At 32.4% G+C, this 14,540-nt stretch overlaps 1 long non-coding RNA gene across 4 annotated transcripts; it reads right to left on the reverse strand.

The window, feature by feature from the left end:
- Positions 1 to 2,288: 2,288 nt before the first annotated feature.
- Positions 2,289 to 8,168, reverse strand: LOC107013005. Of its 4 annotated transcripts, none has more exons than XR_003577203.1 (5): positions 7,955 to 8,165; positions 5,993 to 6,099; positions 5,768 to 5,899; positions 2,776 to 4,601; positions 2,289 to 2,637 (listed from the first exon to the last, which is right to left on the reverse strand). It is a non-coding gene; the product is annotated as an uncharacterized LOC107013005 (long non-coding RNA). The 4 variants fall into 4 exon arrangements; XR_003577202.1 differs by having other exon boundaries at positions 2,776 to 2,896; positions 4,190 to 5,899; positions 7,955 to 8,163; XR_001456115.2 differs by having other exon boundaries at positions 2,776 to 2,896; positions 7,955 to 8,141.
- Between the last annotated feature and the right edge of the window lie 6,372 nt (positions 8,169 to 14,540).

The following is a 14,540-nucleotide window of genomic DNA, read 5'->3' on the forward strand; positions in this document are numbered from 1 at the left end:
AAGGACCACAAGGCTAGCCACTTCACTGCACAAAAAAGCTGCTAAGAACAGTGTAAACTCCAAACAAAGACACCATAACCAAGCATGACTAAAGGTGACTCCTAGTGGTTTGACTTCACAGTCATAACTTTCCTCCAACTTTGGGCCATGCTAGGGCTAATTTTCATCTTTCTCACACACAAAGTAGAGAGTAGGCCCTTAAATTTAATTCATCACCTAAAACGATTTTCCTTTGTTATTAGTGGAGAACACAATCATTAGGATTTGAAGGCGAGTGAAATTGCCATGTGAAAGACCTTATCTTAAGTCAAAAAATATTTCCCCTAATCTAATATTACCTCCACCTTATTCTAACTAAATTCATTCCCCACTTATCCGATTGTTTCTCTATTCATTTTTATCTGTCTATTATACTAAAATAGTTATTCAATGATACATGTCTAATTTGATTAATCAAGAAATAATTTACCCTTATTATTCAATATCTACATTTTTTAAAGCATTATAATTTAATATACTCAACCGATGGTATAATAATATTACTCCTATTATTTATTCTTTCTTATAGTTGATATCTATTATTGTACATAGCAGTATTTCATTATAGAGTTAGGTTATTGAGTTCTTTGTTTAAATCTTTTTGATGATTAGATAGGTAAGTAATAAAGAAAGTAATTAAGGCAAGCATGTGACTTCTTCAAGCATATTCATAATCACCCATTTTGAATTATTTGGGAGTGCGGTAAGAAATTTTGAGAATGATGAGAACCAAAAAAAAAAAAAAGGATTTCAAAGAAGGTCCCATAAATATAATTACAACTCATGTTAATATCATAAAAATAAAGTTGCTTTAAGGTGAAGATATATTGTAGTGGAAAATCCCACCTCCATGAGTTTCCAAAGTTTTAATTTTATTTTATTATTACTAATAGACAAGAAAATGATTTGGACCTTCTAAAGTATGTATAAATTAAAAAGGCATGGAAACTAAATTGACAAGGTTGTTGGGAATTACTCCAAATATAATTGACATGCTTAGCTAATGGAAAAGGGAAAAGCATCACTATGTTCTTATTTTCCTATTTATAATCATTACACATATATCAAATTCTATTTGCCCTTTGTCTTACTCAAAATTACATATTTTTTCTTCTTATATTAAATAAGATGAATTAGAGTATGGATGATTAAGTCTAATAGCATGCAACTAAGAATGCTAGAGTAGCATTTTCATAGATGTGGAGAAATATTATTGATCTATACATAACACCTATAATTAAGTGAAGCTTTTAGTAGCTATAGCTAGTGGAGAACAAAAGTGACCACTGCCAATACACTCACGGCAGGTTTAATTTCCATCTAATTAAACAATTAACTTAAATGTCAACTTGGGTAAAACCCGTTAAAAGTTGTTTAACTTTTAATTTCACCATGGTGGACTTAGGTGAGTAGGAGGATAAAAAAAACCAATATTTTACCTAGGTGAATTAGCTCTTAGCACAATATCTCACAAGTATTTTCTGGAAGATTAAATACACAATCTTCTCATTTGTCCGTGGACATAATTATCTGATATCTATTGCTGGTGGAAAGTGGTAGATATTCTGTAAAATTAATTGAGGTGCACAAAAGCTGATATGAACACCACAATCATCAAAGAAAGAAATTAAATACACAATCAGAATATCTATGTAAGAATCGAGTAGTCAAACAAAAACACTCATATTATCGACTAGGATTACGAAACTACATCAAGTTCCCTCTTGCTATCTTTCAAAAGACACATTATGTCTTCATGGAATCCATCTAATATCTACAATTTCAAGCAAGGTTGCATAAAATTCCATTAAGAAGTCCAACCTAACGACCAAAAACTTCAAACTAATAATCATTGATATTTAGAAATATTTAAGTTTGTTCACTTTTTCCTATCCTTTGGATATATACTGGACTAAGCGCTAAGTCTACTTAATCATCACAACCTTCACTTCCCCACTTTGGCTACTTTATCTGCTCAACCTTTCAAAGCATATAATCATAAAACATTGCCATTGTAGGTCACTCATAGAGTTGTTTGAAAAAAAGAAAGTTGTAGGGACATTAAACATACACCCATGGGAGTCCCCCTATGATCACTTGAATTTTATCATACTTAAGTTCTATTTGACCATGTTTTACTGTTCTATGAGGATCATCAGTCTGTGAAGTTGCGTAAAGTGGGAGCGCGATTTATCTACAAGTGGAACCAAATAAAGTATCTACACAATGATAAAAGAGAACTGACATAATGAGTAGAATGAAAATCTATACAGGATAAACTTCAACGTACATATGCAGCATCCTATGATACTGAACAGAACATTTCCTTTGAAACAGATTTTAAACATAGAACTTATTCTGTTACTGTATAGTAATTACATCTTAGATTCCACCTTAATAATGCTGCATTATACTCAGCTTGATCTCGAAAAATACCAAGGAGGAGAAACCAAAAAGTTTATTACGTAATGCAACGAAACCACCAGGTAGCAATGCAGCATTCTTACTACTAATTTGTTTATTTCCAACTGAACAAATGTTTCTACGTTTCACGTGCAAGAACAAGGGGAAATGAAGAGTAGATTGCATAGCTTATACCTGCACAAAAATTAAAACTAAATTTTGGTAAAATAAAAATGTTAAAAACAATGAATGATATGCATTAACAAGTTCAATGCCATCTCAATGTTGACAGGATAAATGCTAATCATGTTTTGGCTAAACTTATGCTTTTACCAGCACACAGAGGTACTATGTCAAAGCGAATCTCAAGATACAGCATCCGTAGGTCTGAGCATTGATGGTGGGGGTAGATTGATCTTGCTAGAGTGACTTTATTCTTCAGTCAGCATGATCCCTGAAACGTATAATTTTGTTAATAAAGATCGTCTCACGACTATAGCTGAAGATCCAGAAAGATAACACAAACGGAGACTCCAAGAACTCATATAAGGAGAAGAACAAGAGGAAATCTATTTTGCAAAGCAAAACTTCAATGCATATAGCATCGATCCAGTTCAACAGTCACCTGCATATAGAGTTTTAAAGCCACTACTTACATGATAAAGGCTGCTGAAGTGAATCAGGTTATTCCCACGGAGAAGTGAATGCAAAAAGTTTTCAAGAAGTTATTCCAATGTATTAACTACACTGGTAAGCTAGATTTTCAAATGCAATGCATTATGAAGTATGAAACTAGGTTGGAGACTCAATAAGAGTCTGTTTCACCACTCACACGCTCCCCTACTTGTGAAAACCTATGTTGCTCAAACTCTTCAAAAATGTCAACAGAATTTTGTATTTTTGGAGTATCTGATGACACGGGTGCAACATCTAAAGTGAATCCACGCAAGTTAGGTGAATACCATGCTCCATGTAGCTACTCCGTCAACATACAGCGATGCTTTTGACAATAGTTCTTTGAAATGAAAGCTTGTACTAGTGAAATACTGCTAATAGATGAAATATGAGAACCAATGACCTACATATGATTTACGGAATCTTCAAGAAAATAACTCCATAGAGTAATAAGACCAAATTTGTTTTCTGCACATTAGAGGAGGTGAGCTTAATTCTGACCAAGATCTGAAGCACTCAAAGGATGAAGATTTTTTTTAATCTTTTGATAAAAAGAAAGGAAGGTACATCAAAACTCAGGCAATAAACAAATCCTAACACTTCAAAGATGTCATGAGGATACTTACTGAATCTGCCAAATTAACCCAATTACACCAGCTGAAGTTATTAAACTGACATTTATCACTAGGTATAAATACTTGAGAATACAAGCAAGAAATCCCTTATCAAAGGAAAAAAGCACACAGGCAAGAAATAGTTTGACAGCATGCAGAAATGCTTGACTTTCCAGCACCAAATACAAGGGATCTAACTTAGTGCTGTAGCAAGGCTGGCAAAATTACGGAATCTTTTAGTTCATTTGGATTTCTAATACAGAACTCCACATGATGTAGAGCAAAATCCATAAAAGCTCAGTGGCAGAATCTTCCAGATACATACTTGATTTAGAGAATTCGGCTATTTGAAACTAAATAAAGAACATTATGAGAGCTAAGAGATTTCAGTTGGTAACATCGTTTTTGAAAAATATGATTTGGAGGCCCAGATAATTATAAACTAAAAAGCCCCTTACATAATGAGGCAGCTGCAGCAGCATCTGGTGCAAGGACGCTGCCTAGGTAGCATCTTGATTGACAGTGATCCAAAATCCAAGTTAGACCGGGTAAGGTTATCAAAAGATTGTTTCTTTAAACAAACAGGAACTTGCAGCAATTATAATTGACATCTCCTTGTTGTCCTTTAGAGGACGAAGAATTTGCCTCATCCTGATTGGTCTATATTCCTTACGTTTAAGAACACAAGCACAAATGGTGGCTTGTTCCTTCTTACCCTATACCCAAAAATAAGATGTTTTCTTACTAAAAGTGACCATCCATTTCCATTTGATGACTTGCTAGGTAAGCATGGCTTCAGAAGTTAGCCCCTTTTATGGAGTCAAACAGGCAAACCAAGCTATTAAAGCTTTGTCCGTAGGCAAGCCCCTACTGCAAAGTGAGATTATTCAAGAAAATTTTGCATATTGTGGCTAGAAGTCTCTGTGTACAATGCAAGAAAACTGTGCTTGATATGGATTTGAAACAATGAGATATTTGCATACTAACAATTGCCAAGTTCGCTTTTAAACAATGTTAAAAAAAGAATCCTTTTCTAAATTACAACCACATACTGTAATCCCACAAGTGAGGTCTGATCCGAGGAGGGTAGAGTGTACGCATACCTTACCCCTACCTCGTAGAAATAGAGAGGTTGTTTTCAATAAACCTTAAATAAGCTTTGCCAAATAGTTTGAAAAGGGGATACACATATGGAAGCAATAACAACAAAAAAACAATGCGATTAGACCTCAAACTTCATTTTTGATTATTAATCAGAGAACTACATTGCAATCAAAATCTACTAAAAAATTTTTTCAAAAGCTCTGCCTGGTAACAGAAAGCCAAACCTGCCTGCTCATCACAATGGAGATGATAATTTTTATTTTTTTTTGCAAAAGATAGGTTGAGAGATGGAGAAAAGGCACAAACACGGTTCATTTGACCACTCAGCTATCTACTTGGGCGGAGTAAAACTTATGAGTATCATAAATTTAGTAACCATCTCAGTGAACCCTACTATAAGGTGGGGGGTTTTCGACTTAGCAAACTCACGTTTCAGACTAGAGATTTCCACGCCAATTTAGGAACTACTGGAGCATCACTGCTCTCTAAGCTTCTAGTTACCGAAGCACTTATTTAACATCCTTAAGGTGAATATAAAGCAGCGCTAAGAGGAAAAAAGGCAGTAAAGAACTTCTCGGGCAGTGCTATTTTTACTGAAATTTCCCCCCTTCAAAATTAATGTATTTGTTCATAATACTAAAAGTTAAAGATCACTGACAAAGGGGAGATAGCACATACTATCAGTTAAATTTACCAGACATACAAATTACATAACATGACAAAGCAACTCTGGTATCCATTCTGATACGCAATTACTGATTTTGTGGTACAATAGCCTAATCTCATAGACACATGATTCTATTAAGACTCTGGTTATAAATAAAACATGCTGAAAGCATCTGAAGAAATATGAGCACACTAAAAATATCAGAAGAAATAGAATGTATGACATAATGTTGCTGATAGCAGCCTTAACCAATAAAAGCTTTTACCTTCAGCCTGATCACCGTCAAAATGACATCCTTACCATCAGGCGTTTTGACAGAAGAGGTGATACAGAAGACGAAGTCACGACAACCACCTCCGTCCACCGTCAAAATGTCATTGACCTCATAATTGATGCCCTAAAAATCAGTCAAGCAATTTTCTTAGATACTGAAAGAAAACAAAAAAAAAGGACAACAAGTGAAGACAAGGAAAGTGCATCTACAGTATACCGTTTCATCATTGTATCTCAACATTCTTAGGATCATTCAAGTAGTATGGCACAGGGTAGACAGTTGTCATCGCACACTGTACGGGATAATCTGGTGATATCAAATCCCTGCAGAAGTACAATGCACCAAAAATATCACCTATTGCATCCATTTTTCTATGTAATTAGTTAGCCTTCAGAAAAATTGTAGACCCTATATCAGGCAAGTATCCAAAGATACACTGGCTTGGAAGTACCAAATAACATGGTGCGTTTTTTACAAGGTAAGATGATTGAATAGTTAGTACCAAGTAGGAAAGTTGTTACAATTTCAATTAAGCATTTTCACGAAATCTAGAAATTGCCAAAAAATGTCAGCTGTCCTAGCCTTGCACCAGGAAAAAAAAGTACAACAAATGTCTAAAAAAAAATAACAACAGATATGACTTTTTGGCCTTAATTCAAAACACCTCCATTCTTTCCAACCAGACCATCCATATTACGCATGAAGGATAGTTCTCCAGATTTCCTTTGCTCTAATGTCATCCTCTGATGCTACCGGCATTCCAACAGGCTGCTCATAATGAGTGGCATTGTCCATTCCACCAAGGGCGGAGGCAGCCTTCTGTTAGGAGGTTCATCCGAACCCCTACGTCCGAAAATTTTACTTCCATTTTATGTGAGGTAGTTTGACTCGGCAAGGAGTTTAAGAAAGAAAGACTTTTAAAACTTGTGGTCCAAAATGAATAATAGAAATTTGTGTGGCTATAAATCATCTCATTAAAATAGACATTTTATAGTTAAATTGTTACTTAACATAGAAATCTTTCATTCTTTCTGGGATGGACTAAAAAGGAAAGTAATCACATAAATTGGGACAGAGAAAATATTACCATACATGGTTAAGAATTATCTTTTATGTATATATATAGTAGATATCGAACCCCCTTAGATTAGTTCGTGTGTTTAGTCCTTCATATTTCCACCAGTGCATTCCACCCCATGTAGACTTGTGTACACTGTCCACAGTACAGACTACTGAATAAGAAGATGACTAGCACATTCTGCGGTTTCTTCACATAGGAAGCCTCTATTGCATAAAACAGAAGCCTCTCTTTGCAACACATCTTGAGTGAGGCATGCCTTCTTAGTTGCTACGTATCCAAAACAAATTGCTTTAGGAGAATTAAGCTCTAGGCTTCCAAAACATCTCACATGGCCATTAATTCTCCACCGATTCAATATGCCTCTCCAATAGCTTGTAACAACTCTTCGCACTAAATTTCTTACTTTTACTAACAGCCCGTACTTTAGAATCCATTCTTCTTGCAGTAATGCTGATGTTATCCAATAAACTCAACACCTCACCGATTTCTTTCACCTCCTCGTCATTGAAATTTCTTCTAAAGCTGAGATGCCAGCTTTAGATGAACCCTTAATCTGAACTCCAATCTATGCTGCCTCCCCCACCCTCAAAAAGAATTATTCTCTAATCCTGGAACTTATCCATGCTTCGATGTACTTATTGAACCTAAGATCCCTTTAACATTCCACGCGAAGCATTGAATAAGCTTTCCCTATAAATATCTATGCAACAACAACTATTATAGTTCATCAATCACAAGCAAGTTGGGATTGACTACATGAATCATCGTTGATGATGATGCTCCATTTAAGCTCATCTTACTATTATCTACTATCTTGTTCAATACTTAAACAAACCAGCTGCAAATGAAGCCTATTTTTTAGTCATTTTGGTGAAATGAATGGAATAAACAGGTTGAGGCTGCTGGGAAGTACGCTAGATTCGTACACAGGTTGTTATGCAAACTACATACTCCAAGATCACCTTAAAATATTGCTAATTTTGACTAAAAACTTTTCACATACAGGTAGTTAGGCAAACTACAGACTCCTAAATCACCTTAATACAGACTCAAATTTTCCATAAAAGACTCAAATTAGAAAGGAATAATAAGGTTACCTCGCTTTTCTTTAACCTGTTGGTAGTTGTACTTCTCCCAAACAGCTTTATTCATTTTCTAGGCGTAATATGGGCAAAATATTCCTCTGAATCAATACCGGCGTACGTCTTAGGGGGAGTAATATGGGCAAAAATCCTTCATTTTCTTTTAAGTCAAAAAATGTGAAAGAATTTTTATAAATAAATATTATTAATTTTTTTTAAGTAAAAGAGTCCTATTGTGAACTCATGTACTTAACACTTTACTAACTGAACTTTTGAACTCATTGAAAATTCGATATTTTAAACCCTTTCTCATGTGATGGATGGTACGTGTGATACAATCACTCAATGTCAATTGTCAAATTTCACGTTATTTTTAATTGCCACATAAAAAATAAAATGATAAAATTAAATTAAATCCCAAAACTTAAGAAAATATCTTTCTTCCAATTTTTCAGTCTCTCTGAATTCAAAGGCTCTCTCTCACTAGTAAAATGGAATGCCGACAAGATCGATCGCACACTGCAACGTAATGGTAAAGTTACGACTTAAAGATGGAGTGGGTGGCTGCATGTTTGATTTGAAAAAAGTAGCTATGAACCCAAACTGTTGAGTTGCTGTCCGAGACCTAAAATTCATGAAGAATCAATTCTCATCAAAAAAATTTTTGGTTATCGGTGGTTTGCGAGCTATTGCATAGGAGGATGTTTTTACCCTGTGCGCACACAAAAGGTAGCGGCTGCGGATTTTCATTGTCATAAAAAAATATTTTTTATATATATTCAAGTCATAAATTATTAATATAATGTGCATATACAAGATACTTATTGATCCGCATAATGTTCGATCTTAAATGAATTATTTGTTTACATGTGAAGACACATCAATATCTTAAAATAATATTTATTCATGAAGTAAGTCGAGAATGTGTTTGATTGAGATCAATGATTCTTTATATTTGTAAAAAAATGAGAGATTTCTCTGAAAACGAGTATTCCAATCACATGTACGAAGATAATATTGCAATATAACTTAATCAAAGAAAGAATACATCAAATGAGATCAGATAGACATATTTCACCAGAGTTCTTTTTCATATATAATCTTCAACAAAATAGTGAAACAGGTGTTTAAGTAATACATGTTGGTGTATTATACCACAAATAATATAAATTACTGTTGAAAATAAAATGACAAAAATGAATTAACAAATTTGTAGGGCAGGGGCGAACCCACATGGAGTCCGCCGGGTGCTCGAGCATCCATTAACTTTGCTACGGAATATATATATCTATGTAGAAATAAAGAGTTTTTTGTATAAAATTAACATAAAGCACCTAATGAATAAAGGAAAAAATTAGCAAACTAGTCAGATCAATGACTTAATTAGTAAAAACCTCACCACTTTAAAAATAAGGAAAATTACGCAACAAAGCAAACTTATACTATTTAATTACTCATCATAGCTATAGTTTTTTATAATTACCACTCGCGACTAACATTACATATTAATTACGTAGGCTGACTTTGAATTTTTATAATTAGTCATGTTTGTATATGTATAATTCGCCAGAATATACAAATACATATGTATAATATACAATTATTTAACCTATATACATATACAATTCACCTCTCTCGCACTCTTTTCCCTCTCTCGCTTGCCTCTCTCCTTCCTCTCCCAATTTCGCTCGCCTCTCTCCTCCCTCTCCTAGTCTCGCTTGCCCTATATACAAATGTATGTGTATAATATACAATTATATACATATGCAATTCACCTCTCTCGCACTCTCTGCCCTCTCTTGATTGCCTCTCCTCTCTCTCTCTCGATCTCGCTCGCCTCTCTCCTCCCTCTCCTAGTCTTGCTCATCTCTCTCCTCCCTCTCCCAATCTCTCTTGCCATATATACAAATACATATGTATAATATACAATTATCTAACCATATACATATACAATTCACCTTTCTCTCACTCTTTTCCCTATCTCTCTCGCCTCTCTCCTCTCTCTCCCAGTCTCGCTTGCCTCTCTCCTCCATATAACATGTAGCTACAAATTGTAATTATCAAACTATAGCTATGAAGAGTAATTAATTATTTTTAAGTGGCTATATGTGAAAGTTTCTCTTAAAAATATTAGTAAAAATGTCAAAATGTCATTATTTTGAAAAAGAATATGTAGCCTAATTAAACCCCTATTTTATCTCCTATTGCTTGCACGTTTTCCAACTAATTTTATATATATAAAAAAAGAAATTATTTTATTTACATTTCCCATGTATATCCCATTGTTCACGTTACCGAATTATTTTTATTTTTTTAAAAATAAAATCTTTAATTTTTATTGTTCATGTTTCCCCGTATCTCTCTCTTCCAAATTTATGTAATATGTAAAAGAAAAGGTTTTCTCTCTCTTCCATATTTTCCTTTTCATATTATCATCCGACTTTCAAATCCCTCTTCTCTTCTACCGTATTATTTGTTGTTTTTTTTATCTTCAAATATCTGAATTCACACAATCCCACTAATTAAGGTATTTCATCTTTATCTTTTTTTTTTTAGATTTATTTTCTGATTTTATTGTTGTCTAAATCATTCATATTTGGTGAAAGTAGGACAATTCTCGATTAGACCTCTAAAACACTCTTCGATGAATGGTTCTAAGAGACTTACTTGAGGTATTCACCTTAATCATCAGATTTCTAGTGATTTTCCATCCTTTAAATTATGTATTACTCAAGAAATAGCGGATAATGTAGGATCCGCTTCTAAAATGAGGGAAGAGAGACAATCAGAACATAGTCTTCCTCAAATTCAAATTGAAAACATAATATCTTCGTCTACTCGTAGAGTACAAGAAAAGGACGGAGAAGACCAAATAGTTGATGAAGAGGTATTTAATTATTTTTGCATGTTTAGATTTTTGCATGTTGAGTTGATGTTAAAGAACAATTTGTTCAACAATGTGTATTGAATATATTTGTAAATGTCTTATGTACACTATACAATATTTATTAGTTTGTAGTTTGTATTTACGTTGCTATTTTATTCTTTTACTTTGTGGACAATTTATTGTTAGTTTTGATAATGTATCAATTTTGATTCATTCCTTTATATTTTTTTACATTGGTAGATATTCAATAATTTAAGAATACATTTTACATGAATATGATATTTCACATTTTATTAAAGAATTTTAATTGGATTGTTTGTATTCACCGTGATGTATTTGTTGGATTTGTGTTGTATGCTATGTAATTATTATGTATTTTTTGTATTTGTGTTGTATGATATTTATTAATGAATTCATTTTGGGTGGTTTTGGATTTAGATGTGTTTATGTTCATTATACTTTGTGAGAGCCTTGTTTGTATCAGTAAAGTAAATATACACATTGTAATGCTATTTGAATGTTTGTACATATTAATTGTATTCACTGTATTCTTACATATATCATTTGCTCAGGGTATTGCATTTGCATGCAAAGATTGTACTTCCCAAATCATTGATAAAGTCAGGATTAGAGTTGTTAAAAAAGTCAGAATTAAGTAACAAATATATGTATTCACAATTCTACTTGCTTCAAGTTATGAACAAAATTGTATCCAAGTAAATTAACAAATTTATGTACTCACAATAGTACTTGCATCATGTTACGAACAAAATTGTATTTTTCTTATTTTGATGAAGCCTGCCAACACATATGTATTCTAAACAAATATTGAAATTGTATTCATCACTTACTTCATGACCATCACTTACAAAATACATATACGTATACTAAACAAATATTGAAATTGTATCCACTTCAGAACAATCACTTTCATCATATCCATTTCGATAAGGGCTACCAGTTTTTTGTATCCAAGTACTTGCTTCATGTTATGAACAAAACTTCATCCTAGTAACAAATATATGTATTCACACTAGTGCTTACATCATGTTATGAACAAAACTACATTCTTCATATTTCAAAGAAGTCTCTCAACATATACGTATACTAAAAAAATATTGAAATTGTATCCATTTCAGAAAAATCACTTACAACATACATTACATTGATCATATCCATTTCGATAAGAGACACAACTTATTTAAATAAATTAAAATTAAATGAACTTGCAGATTGTCGCCAAAAGATTTTATCTGCTCCATTTCGTATTCTGTTAGGGATGCAATTTATTTCAAAACATTAGTCATGTATTGAAACAAAAATATTAGTATTCTCATATTAAAAACAACCAAAACAAAAATTCAACAAATCAAATATTCGTACGTTATTCATCAATTTCATATTCATACGAAAACAAAATACGGTCAGAAATAGAAAATGGACAAACACAGACTACTTGTTTTCGCATTCTATCAATTTCAATTATACGAAAACAGAATACTACGATTTACAATTGTTTTTAATTAAAATTTCAAGTGTTTTAAGCAAATAGAAAAAGAACAAGGAAGAAGCAATTACCTCGTCAAATTTGTATTCAAACAATTTGTTCGAACTTCTAGTAGAAAAATTTTTCTCCAAACATTGTTAATCAGGTTTGCTCTAAAATTGTTCCTACCAATCAATCAGAAACAAAAAAAGATATTTTGAATTGTATGGGAATATTGAAAATCAAAATTTGAGAGAATTCATCAGCTATGGAAGTGTCGATTTTTTTTTTTGAATTTTTGTAATTGATGAGAGTTTTAAGCAATACTTCATCTTTAATATTTTTCTCTCCCCTTAGTTTCTCCTTTCCGTTTTTAAATATTTGTATTCTCTCAATTAAAATAAATAGAAAATAAATAAAAAATATACATAATAAACTAAAATTGTGACATTTTTACTAAATAATGAAAGTATTGACAATGGGTCCTATTAAATATCAAAATATTGACATTTTAAAAATTTTTCCGTAAATAAATGGTCTAATTGGCCCAATAGCTCTTGGGTGGGTACTTAAGACTCTTTTAAGACTCTTTTAGTATTGTTGAACGAGGGTTCGAATCTCGTTGTTAACATGTATTTTTTATATTTTCACTCCACTACTTTCAGAGCACCCGCAACCTTAAATTCTAGATTTGCCACTGCTTTAGGCTGAAGTGCGAATATATCGCTCTCTTTAAGAAGATTACAACCCACTGCAACAAAATCTATACCAATTCAATATGTCTCTTGAATTGTCCCATTCAGGATACAACTGTCCAACAACGTCGTACAACTCAAGCAACTTCACATTAATTAAAGAGTACAAAGTTTTGCAAAAAGAAAACCTTCGTTCAACATATAATTACTCTTTTGCATGGTTAATTAGTTGAAGACTTGGAAGAGTATTCTTTGTCTAAACTCTCTCTTTCACAACACAAACTCAATATATACACAATATACGACTTGTCATCTTTTCATCCACTCTTTCTCTGGTATAATTCTTGTTCTCAAAACCAAAATAAAATCATCAGTAATTATAGGTGATGCATTATTTCTTGTAATGAATAGGAAGATATTTGGTAGTAAATTGGGTAGATGAATATCCCAAAGTTTACATAAATTACAAAGTATAATGAGGTATAATAATGAATGAAATTAGTGGTAGATCATGACAATAGTCGTTACAAGAGTTACACCAAAATAATGACCACGTTCTTGTTAACTAACTTATACCCACTAACATATGCACTTATATTCTAATTTTAATTTTAATATTAAAATGCATAAATACTAACAATACTTATATATTCATTAAGGCATTGCCATCATCAATATATGTGATGTTGAGATTTAAGATTGAAATGCATCGTAATTAAGATATCAATTTAAGTTGAGAAAAGTCATACAACACTTTTTACACAATCTACATTCTTAATGCCTCAGTGTGACTCTCACCCAATTAATAATTCACATATTTTTTCAAACCCATTTAGTAAAAGTTGGATAAAATCTCGACTCATTCACATTTTAATCATGACTCGCTCCATTTAACCCTAAACCCTTTTTAGATTTTCACTCTACTCTCTCTCTTTGATGTTCAAATACTAAAGCATTTCAATAGTCACAATAAATTTATTTTGTAATGATAAAATCTTGAATAATGCATGTAGTCAAAACAAAGAAGTGAAGACTCACATGTTAATTGCTTCTTGATTTGAGTGCAAATTTTGGTTTAAATTTTTTTATATATATAATAATAATTTTTTTTTTAAAAAAAAATCATCTTTATAATGATTTACTATTATTTATTTCTTGTGCTATCTATTGTTCATATGTATATAGTATTACTTTAGGTGATTTGAGTTCAAATGTTTCTTCACGGATTTAGTTTGAAATTTGTTCGCAATTGCACTTTCAGTGTTTACAAAGAAGAAGAAGAAGAAGAAGAAGAAGAAGAAGAAGAAGAAGAAGATTAATGGAGATTTTCGAGAAGATGGGAGTGAGAGGAGGAGGAGGATGGAGATTTTGGAGAAGATGGGAAGAGAAGAAGAAGAAGATTAATAGAGATTTTGGAGAAGATGGAAAGTGAAGAAGAAGAAGAAGAAGAAGTTTAATGGAGATTCTGGAGAAGATGGGAAGTGAGTCTTTTATGATTTGAAATAGTTTCATGGATAATAGAACGTCCATAAA

The sequence above is a fragment of the Solanum pennellii genome, chromosome 3 (genome assembly GCF_001406875.1).
Source record: "Solanum pennellii chromosome 3, SPENNV200".
NCBI lineage: Eukaryota > Viridiplantae > Streptophyta > Magnoliopsida > Solanales > Solanaceae > Solanum > Solanum pennellii.